The sequence below is a fragment of the Penaeus vannamei genome, chromosome 28, assembly GCF_042767895.1.
Source record: "Penaeus vannamei isolate JL-2024 chromosome 28, ASM4276789v1, whole genome shotgun sequence".
NCBI classification, from domain to species: Eukaryota; Metazoa; Arthropoda; class Malacostraca; order Decapoda; family Penaeidae; genus Penaeus; species Penaeus vannamei.
The window spans coordinates 3,865,167-3,875,166 of NC_091576.1; positions in this window are offsets into that span (position 1 = coordinate 3,865,167).

The window sequence follows — 10,000 nt, forward strand, 5'->3', positions numbered from 1 at the left end:
CCCCCCGAGCGCCCGCCAGGCTCCCGCTCCTGCCGGACGGATGGAAGGCCCTGTCGCTGGTCGTGTTGGCTGCGGGCCTGCGCCGCCAACTGTAGGGAGAGGCGGTCGGGTGCGGGTGTTCGCGGGTGGCGGAGCGGGCGGGGGTGGGAGCGCGGGCCGCCGGAGCCGAGCGCCGCCCTTGGCCAGCTGTGTGGCGGCGGCGGCGGCCGCGCGTCTCCCGCTCGGTCCTTTCCCCCGTGCCGCCGCCTGGCCTGAGCGAGCGAGCGGGGTTGGCGGGCGGGCGGCCTGCCCAGCGAGGCCGTTCAGCCACGTCTTCCTTGGCTGGCCAGGGGACGGCTTGGGCTTTTCCCTGCCCCTTCGGCCCCCACGCCCTCTCGGGCCGAGGGCGGCGGGCCCTGGCTTGGCCTGCCTGCCTGCCTGCCTGCCTGCCTGCCTGCCTCGTCTTCCTTAGAACAGGGGTTGGCTCGGGCTTCCCCCCCATCGGCCCCTGGCGCCCTCTCGGGCCGAGGGCGGCGGCGTGGGTCCTGGGCGCGGTCGTGTGTGGCTGAGGGCCTGCGCCGACAACGACAGGGGGACTGCCTCGGCTGCGGGTTGCGGGCGGCGGGGGGGCGACCCCCGCCTCGAGCCGCCGCCGCCGCCGCCGCTGCTGCTGCTGCTGCTGCTGCTGCTGCTGCTGCGGCCGCCGTCGGGGCCGGCCCGCCCGCTCGCGCCCGCCCATTCCCCGGTTGGGCGGCTTGGGCTTCCTTTCCCCCTTTCCCCTTCGGGCCGGTGGCTGGACCTGCCTGTCGGTCTGCCCCGTCTGCCTCGTCTTCCTCGGGCAGGGGCTGGCTCGGGCCTGGCTGCCGGGGCCGTCGGAGGGGCTGCCTTCCGTGGCCCCCGGGGCCGAGCGGCCCCTGCCCGCGGTCGTGTGGGCTGAGGGCCCGCGCCGACAACTGTAGGGGGGAACCACCTTCGGCCGAAGGCTGCTGTGGCGAGCTCGCCCTCGGGGCCGGGCGGGGGCCTTCCTTGCGCGGGCGGTGGTGCGGGGTTGCATCCAGCTGGTTGGGCCTCGCCCCCGCGGCGGCGGCAAGTCTACGCGCGGCCCTCTCCCCACCCCCTGCCGAGCGTGCTGGGCTGGGCTGGAACGCGGCGAGGCGGGCGCGGGTCCCGGGTCCCCCCGGGGCCGGAGCCGGCCGGAGCTGGCCGCCCTCGGGGCCGGCCGGCCGGCGAGCGTGGCGGGCGGGGGCAAGAGGCGGTGCAGCGGGGTTGGCGGCTGGGGGCCCGTTGCTCCGCGCCCTCCACCCGCGAGAGAGCGAGGCGTTTACCGGGGCGGGGGTGGTGGGGCGTGCGGAGGGCGTCCCCTCCCTGGGCGTGGCGCAGGAGGGGCCCCTGTTTGCGGTCGTGTTGGCTGAGGGACCGCGCCGACAACAGTAGGGGGACACCCATGGCCGCAGCATCATCTCTTCCCTCCCTCACCGTTGCGGCGCTCTCCCCTGCTGCTCTTCTGCTCTTTTCTCCCTCTTCTTACGTCCGGTGGGGTGTGGGGTGGTGTCTTTTGGGGGTTTGGGCTCCGTCCGTCCAGTCAGTGCTCTTGGCAAGCTCGGGCGTCGGTCGGTCCACCCTTCCCCCGAATTTCCCTTCCCCCCCCCGCACCTGGAACATGCAAAGGTCGCGGGCTCGCGCCACGATGCCGCCTGACCGGGGGCCGCCGGGGTAACCAGTCCCCGTGCCACCCCCGCCAGTGTCGGCTTGTGGTCCTGCCCTGTGGTCACACAGGCGACCGCCCCTCTCTTGACGTTCGGTCGCGCTGGCTGGCTTGCTGGCTTGCTGGCTTCCGTCCCATCCACGGGGGGCTCTCGGCACGGCTCCCCGGCCTCTTCCCTCCCCCCCTCCCGGGGGTTATGGGAGGAGGCCGAACCCAAAAGTCTTTGTCAGCCCCGCCTGGGTCACCGGGGCCTACGAGGTGAGCGACGGCGCCGAGCCCAGCTTTGTGAGCCGGGTGTTTGGCGCCGTGGGCCGCGCGTTTTCTCAGGGCGCAGGGCGTCCTCTCCCTGGGCGTGGCGCAGGAGGGGCCCCTGTTTGCGGTCGTGTTGGCTGAGGGACCACGCCCACAACAGTAGGGGGACACCCATGGCCGCATCTCTTCCCTCCCTCACCGTTGCGGCGCTCTCCCTGCTCCTTTCCCCTTCTGTCCCTTGCTGAGCGCTCTGCTCTTTTCTCCCTGTCCTACGTCCGGTGGGTGTGTGGTGGTGTCTTTTGGGGGTTTGGGCTCCGTCCGTCCGTCCGTCCAGTCAGTGCTCTTGGTAAGCTCGGGCGTCGGTCAGTCGGTCGGTCCACCCTTCCCCCGAATTTCCCTCCCTCCCCCGAACCTGGCACAGCAAAGGTCGCGGGCTCGCGCCACGATGCCGACCGGGGGCCGCCGGGGTAACCAGTCCCCGTGCCACCCCCGCCAGTGTCGGCTGTGGTCCTGCCCTTCACACAGGCGACCGCCCCTCTCTTGACGTTCGGAATGGTTTCCGAGTGCCGCCCCCCTTTTGCGGCCTTCCCCTCGCGACGGCTGAGCCCCTTGCGGTTCTTCTCCCCTCGGCCACGTTTCGCCGGTAGCGCGGAGTTAGATCCCGGGTGTGCACACCCTTGCGGCGAGAAAGGAAGAAACCCCCGGCAATCCCACGCCCCTCCTCCTGCGGAGCCCTCGGGTGAGGCAGGTTGAAAAGGAGACTGGGCCAGCGAGAGTACTACGTACTCCCCTCCCCCTTGCCACGGGCTTGGCTCGCTGCTCGCCTCCTGCCGGCTCCCGTTTGTGCATGCATGCATGCCCGGAGCCGAGCCTTGCAGCGCGAGTTGCGGCCAGGGCCCCATTGCGTGTGGCGTTCTTCGGGGGAGTCGTATGTTGTTTTGTCTGCGGCCCGTTGCTGCGACGGAGAACGGTGGAAAGAGGAGGAGGAGGAGGAGAAGGAGAAGGCGGAGAGGCAGGCGGTGAGCAAAGGCGTGGCCTAGCCTTGTTGCACAGCTCAAGGGTGCGGAGCGGGACTGCCGGAGGCAGGCGTGGGTGAGCAGCCCTGACAGCTGTGAGCCTGTGCCCCACTGCCTTGGCAGCCCGCCTGTACCCCGGCTGGCTGGCTGGCTGGCTGGCTGGCCTGCCTGCGCCTTGCCCCTCTCCCCCCCTTCACCCCCCCCCCTCTGTCCTCCCCGTCGCTGCACGACCACGATGGCGACAGAAAGAAAAAGGGCTCGCGCCCGGGAGGGAGCTCGCCGCGGCCGTTGTTCTGGTCCGGCGACGCTGTCGTCTCCCTCCCCTGTGTGCGGCGCACCCTGAGCGAGTCGAGAGAGAAACGACCCCCAACAACCAGCCATCGAAAAGAGTGCGGCCCCCCCTTTATTTGAAATGCCCTCCCCCCTCCTCCTTCGTCCCCATTCCTTCCTGGTGTGGCCTCATGGCCGCAGCAGCGGGAGAGCGGGGCGAGAGTCGTCGTTGGGCGTTTCCGGGGGGGGTTTTTGCCATGTGAAAAGCCAAAGTAACAATAACCGTTGTTCATATGACGACGACGACGACGACCACGCTAGTGTGCGTTGTTGCTTCTACCTGGTTGATCCTGCCAGTAGTCATATGCTTGTCTCAAAGATTAAGCCATGCATGTGTAAGTACAGGCCGACTTAAGGCGAAACCGCGGACGGCTCATTAAATCAGATATAACTCATTGGATCTCTGCTGAACCGCATTACTTGGATAACTGTGGTAATTCTAGAGCTAATACATGCCTTTGTAGTCTCCGACCGCGAGGGAGGAGCGCTTTTATTAGACCAAAACCCTCGGCAGCCGGTTCCCGCAAGGGGCCGGCCGCACACATCTTGGTGAATCAGAATAACTTTTGCCGAGCGCACGACCCCTCCCGTAACCCGGGTTGGGTCGGCGCCGCGTCCTGCAGGCGTCTGCCTTATCAGCTCTCGATTGTAGGTTAAACGCCTACAATGGCTATCACGGGTAACGGGGAATCAGGGTTCGATTCCGGAGAGGGAGCCTGAGAAACGGCTACCACATCTAAGGAAGGCAGCAGGCGCGCAAATTACCCACTCCCGGCACGGGGAGGTAGTGACGAAAAATACTGTTGCGAGCCCCGAACGGGGCCTCGCAATTGGAATGAGTACACTTTAAATCCTTGTACGAGGATCGAGTGGAGGGCAAGTCTGGTGCCAGCCGCCGCGGTAATTCCAGCTCCACTAGCGTATATTAAAGTTGTTGCGGTTGAAACGCTCGTAGTTTGACTTCTGCTCCGGACCGGCGGTCCGCCTTAGCGGCGGCTACTGCCGGGTTCCGAGCTGTGTCCCCGCCGGCGCACATGGGGTTTTTATGCCCTTAACCGGGTGTCCCCTTGTGGCCGGCACGTTTACTTTGAAAAAATTAGAGTGCTCAGAGCAGGCTGGTTTTTGCTTACAGCCCGAATGGTCGTGCATGGAATGATGGAACAGGACCTCGGTTCTATTTTGTCGGTTTTTCGGAACCCGAGGTAATGATTAATAGAAGCAGACGGGGGCATTCGTACTGCGACGCTAGAGGTGAAATTCTTAGACCGTCGCATGACGACCTACTGCGAAAGCATCTGCCAAGGATGTTTTCATTGATCAAGAACGAAAGTTAGAGGTTCGAAGGCGATCAGATACCGCCCTAGTTCTAACCTTAAACGATGCTGACTAGCGATCCGCCGCAGTTATTCCCATGACCCGGCGGGTAGCTTCCGGGAAACCAAAGTCTTTGAGTTCCGGGGGAAGTATGGTTGCAAAGCTGAAACTTAAAGGAATTGACGGAAGGGCACCACCAGGAGTGGAGCCTGCGGCTCAATTTGACTCAACACGGGGAAACTCACCAGGCCAGGACACCGGAAGGATTGACAGAATGAAGGCTCTTTCTCGATTCGGTGGGTGGTGGTGCATGGCCGTTCTTAGTTGGTGGAGTGATCTGTCTGGTTAATTCCGATAACGAACGAGACTCTAGCCTGCTAAATAGTCGACGGATCTCAACCCCGTTGCCCCCGTCGTTCGCGGCGCGGGGCGCGGGTTCCCCTAAACCCGGTCGTCGTGCGGGCCTCCACCGTCGGTCGGTTAGCGCCAGGCGCCGGAAACTGGCGTCCGCTTCGCAGTCTTCTTAGAGGGATAAGCGGCAGCAAAAAATATACTGGCCGCACGAGAATTTGAGCCATAACAGGTCTGTGATGCCATTAGATGTTTTGGGCCGCACACGCGCTACAATGGAGAGTTCAGCGAGCTGGCCCTGCTCCGAGAGGAGCGGGTAACCTCGTGAAAGCTGGATTGGGGCTTGCAAATGTTCCCCCATGAACGAGGAATTCCCAGTAGGCGCAATTCACCAGACTGCGCCGATTTAGTCCCTGCCCTTTGTACACACCGCCTGTCGCTACTACCGATTGAATGGTCTAGTGAGGGCACTGGACTGGCGCCCTTGGAGCCGCTACCGCCCCTGCGGGCAGCGCCCTCGGGTCGACGGAAAGGTGTCCAAGTTGGGTCATTTAGAGGAAGTAAAAGTCGTAACAAGGTTTCCGTAGGTGAACCTGCGGAAGGATCATTAACGAGCAGTGCTACCCAAGAAGCAGCATCGGCAGCAGCGGCACCACCACCAATGCCATCGGCGGAGGAGGAGCCGCGGCCGCCGCCGCTGCCGAAGGAGGCATCTCTCTGTTCCTGTTCAACTCGAACGACGTGTCAACGGGCGCGAGCGAGCGAGCCAGCCGACCAGGCGAGGTTTGGGGGCCCGTCGTTGTTCCTCCATCTCCCGGTCGCGCTGGCTGGCTGGCTTCCGTCCAATCCACGGGGGGCTCTCGGCACGGCTCCCCGGCCTCTTCTCTCCCCCCGGGGAGAGAGGAGGCCGAACCCAAAAGTCTTTGTCAGCCCCGCCTGGGTCACCGGGACCTACGAGGTGTGCGACGGCGCCGAGCCCAGTTTTGTGAGCCGGGTTTTTTGGCGCCGTGGGCTACGCGTTTTCTCAGGGCGCAGGTTCTCCTCCCCTTTGAGGCCTCATTGAGTGGGAGGCTAGACACACACAAGTGTGAAACCCAGCAAAGACTCTTAACTGGGGATCACTTGGCTCGTGGGTCGAGGAAGACCGCGGCAAGAAGCGAAGTTTTGGTGGCTATCGCAATTCTCCCATGATTCCATCGACGTGTCGAACGCACATTGCGGCGGCCCTGTGCCTTCTTCGAAGGACGGCTGCCACCTTCCCTCGAGTGTCGTGACGTTGCCTCCCGGGACACAGTACGGACGGCTGCGGGTGTGCTCAACACCCCGTCTGACCATGCCGACGGCGGCGGCGGCTTCTGCGGCCGCTGCTGCCGTCGCGGTCACGACGATCTTCCTCCTGCCCCCCTTCTGTGAGAGGGCTTTCTCTGAAAGCCCTCTCACGATGGTCGGTGATCGATGCTGACGCATTGTGATTTCTGCCCAGTGCTCTGAATGTCAAAGTGAAGAGATACAACCAAGCGCGGGTAAATGCGGGAGTAACTATGACTCTCTTAAGGTAGCCAAATGCCTCGTCATCTAATTAGTGACGCGCATGAATGGATTAACGAGATTCCCACTGTCCCTACCTACTATCTAGCGAACCCACAGGCAGGGGAACGGGCCTGCAGTTAACGGCGGGGAAAGAAGACCCTGTTGAGCTTGACTCTAGTTTGGCTTTGTAGAGAGGCACCTGAGGTGTAGCATAAGTGGGAGGTCGCTCACGCGGCCGACGACGAAATACCACTACTCTGGTCGTCTCTCTACTTACTCGGTGATGCGGGAGCGGGAGGCGTGACGGGGTTCGGGTCCCGCGAGCGGGGCGGAGCGCGGCTTTGGTCGTGTCTCTCCCTCTCTACCGATTTTAGACTGCAAGTGACATGAACAAGAGCGGCCGCCTCCCCGGGGGGCGAAAGGGGCTTCTCCGCGCGGGGGCGGTCGTCGCCGCCGCTCGCGGGGGCGTCGCGACCCGTTCCGAGGACAGAGCCAGATGGGGAGTTTGACTGGGGCGGTACATCTGTCAAACGATAACGCAGATGTCCCAAGGTCAGCTCAGCGTGGACAGAAACCACGTGTAGAGCCCAAGGGCAAATGCTGGCTTGATCCGGACTCTCAGTACGAGCACGGACTGCGAAAGCACGGCCTAGCGATCCTTTTGACTTTTACGAGTTTTAAGCGAGAGGTGTCAGAAAAGTTACCACTGGCTTGTGGCGGCCAAGCGTTCATAGCGAGGTCGCTTTTTGATCCTTCGATGTCGGCTCTTCCTATCATTGTGAAGCAGTTTTCATTGTTCACCCTCTAATAGTAAACGTGAGCTGGGTTTAGACCGTCGCGAGACAGGTTAGTTTTACCCTACCGTTAAATGTAAATTATAATTAAAATTCAGATTGAAAATATATACAGAAACGTACTATAAACTATAAATGTAAAAAAAAAAAAAAATGCAGAATCCACCTGAAATGAAAAAGTTGCTCGCCATTTTTCAGCTGAAGACTGCCCGGAAAACTTTTTTTTTTTACCACTATTACAAGGCGGACCGAGTTTCACTGACGCCACCTGGGTATAGTTCATTTTATTATAACAGTAGTGTCTTAATATAGTCTGCTTTAGGCTGTGTCCCCAACAACTCCGGCACATCAAAGTAATCTCATCTGTCTGGCTTTCATTCTTGCAATGTGGTTCCATCTGAACAATGTCTATTTCATATCACACCACCGGCGTCATTCTGTACAGTGGACGGTGTTTGGAAAGATGAACTTCTGGTCCAATAATCCAGCTGTTTTGTCTTACGACTTAAGAGAAAAGGGTAATACAGACCAGAAAGACTAACTATGACTATCACATGTTAGAACTCAAGACCAAATTAGGCGTATAACGTTTGCTAACTGCGAGGCGTGAATATATAATATCCCGTTTTGGTTCAGAGGTGGTGAGGCCTGTTGTTGTATTGACCTTGCTCTGAAAGACGTTGATGGTCAGGTCAGCACCATGAGCTTTTGCTCCATAATTCACTGGCAACCACGTAAAGTGTTTTAGAACAAGACATTGCATTCATGATATCAGCATAGATTGGAGGAAAAATAGAGTTCGATATCCACTTTTTTACAACTCTTGCTCCTTTTTTTAAAGTTTATGCACAAATCTAGTAGATTTCTTCAGTTACATCAGTATCGTAATTTCTAGTACTATGTTGCGATATTGTAAATGGGCATCAGCTGCTTGACATAGGCATGACAACGCATTAGAACTCCATCTTGAGTAAGGACATGGAGCTGGAATGTCAGGAACCGGCATGGTATTGGAACCTTTCAGTGAATAAAGAGTTGCTTTTTGAGTGCAGTTTGCCGATCACGTGCTCTTCTGAAAATGAGAGAACACACACAATGGCAAGAAGAAGAGTGAGCCAAATGGAGTTATCTTCAATAAGCAAAACCTTCACGGCTACACCCCAGGGAAGAACAAGACACAGATGGGAAGATCGCCATTGCTTGTCAGCGAGTGAGGCGGCCATTATAATTCTTGGCAGACGAAATAGATGAAAAACCCCATCTATGGATATAGACGGCACAAGACGAAGACAAGGCATAAACTCAGATTTTCGAGGAAATATTGATACCACCATTTTAAGCAGCGACCATTCCTCAACCACAATCAGTCACAAAAGCGTAAGATAAGGGACCTATCCAGAGGGACAGCGAAGTAAACCATGGCACGCAGAACAAGCGGAAATTTGTACTTACCAATAAAGGGAAGCCAATAATCTAGAAATTAATGTATAGGTACAGGGACAGATGGAGAATACATGATAAGTAATGGGAGTGAACAGCATATGTTGGGGATTTGGTAATTTATAATCATTTTCCAGTCCCATGTCTCCTTACTCTCCCAAATAGTGGCCGCCATTCATTTATTTGTCCACTATTCATCCAAAACTATAATTGAATTAGGTCTGAAGAGGAATAGATCATTCTTAAAGCTTTCGGCAAGATCTGAAGGTGTCTGAAGAAAAACGTAAACAGGTATCAGCATACAAGAAGTTTAAAGACTTGCGAAGTATGAGAACAGATGAAGGAAGTTACATCTGTAGCCTTTTGCTCACTCTGCCGGCCAGTGTCGACTTAGACTGAATAAAGAAGTTCTCTGAAGTTCTCCTGTAGCATATGCTTAAAGCCACAAAAGGAAATGGTTTATAACATTACTAATCTCGGTAAAGGAACAGGAAACAACTCAGTTACACAAATATTCAGTATTAATTAATATACATTCCAGTATAACAGGTACTAGTAGCTATCATGGTGCTGAATGCTTAGTATGGTTAACTTGCTCAAAGTAATTTTTAATCATTCAGTTTTACTCTTATCCTTCTCCTGATGACGGTTTTCTTTCATCAATCATCAGTAACGGATAATTACAAATGCAGAAAGTATAGATCTTAATTTTCTCGTAGGTTGTTTAATCCCTTCAACTCTATCCTTATTCTTTTAATTCAGTTTTTGGGTTGTATGATTTCAGTACTTCAGCGAGTATAGTTCAACATGTGAGCTATCATTCTACAAAGAAATATCACTGGACGACTTTACTGAACGCTTCCAGAGCACGAGAGTCTTCACTGGTGGCCTTTTTTGGAAATGTTCATCGCCCGCCAAATGGGCCATTTAACTAATTTTTTGCTCCTTGTCCTCTTCCCCTCTTCCCTACTTCGTCAATATCCTCCTCTATTTCTCCATTTTCTTCGCCTTTGTCCTTCTTTTCTCTCTCTTCGCCCTGTCTTTTTCTCTCTTTTTTCCTCTTTTTCCACTTCCTCATTCCAAACTTTCATTCTGTTTTGTTCTTCCTCTCCCTCCCCCTTCTCCCTTTCTTCCACTTGTTTCTCCCTTTCTTCTTCGTCCTGTCTTTCTCCTCATTTGTCCTCTTCCTCTTCGTTTTCCTCGTATAATATGTATCTATATTTCTTCTTATGTATGACGTGTGATTAAGGAACTCGGGTGTCTTTTCAATAGTCAAGATTTTTTTCCTT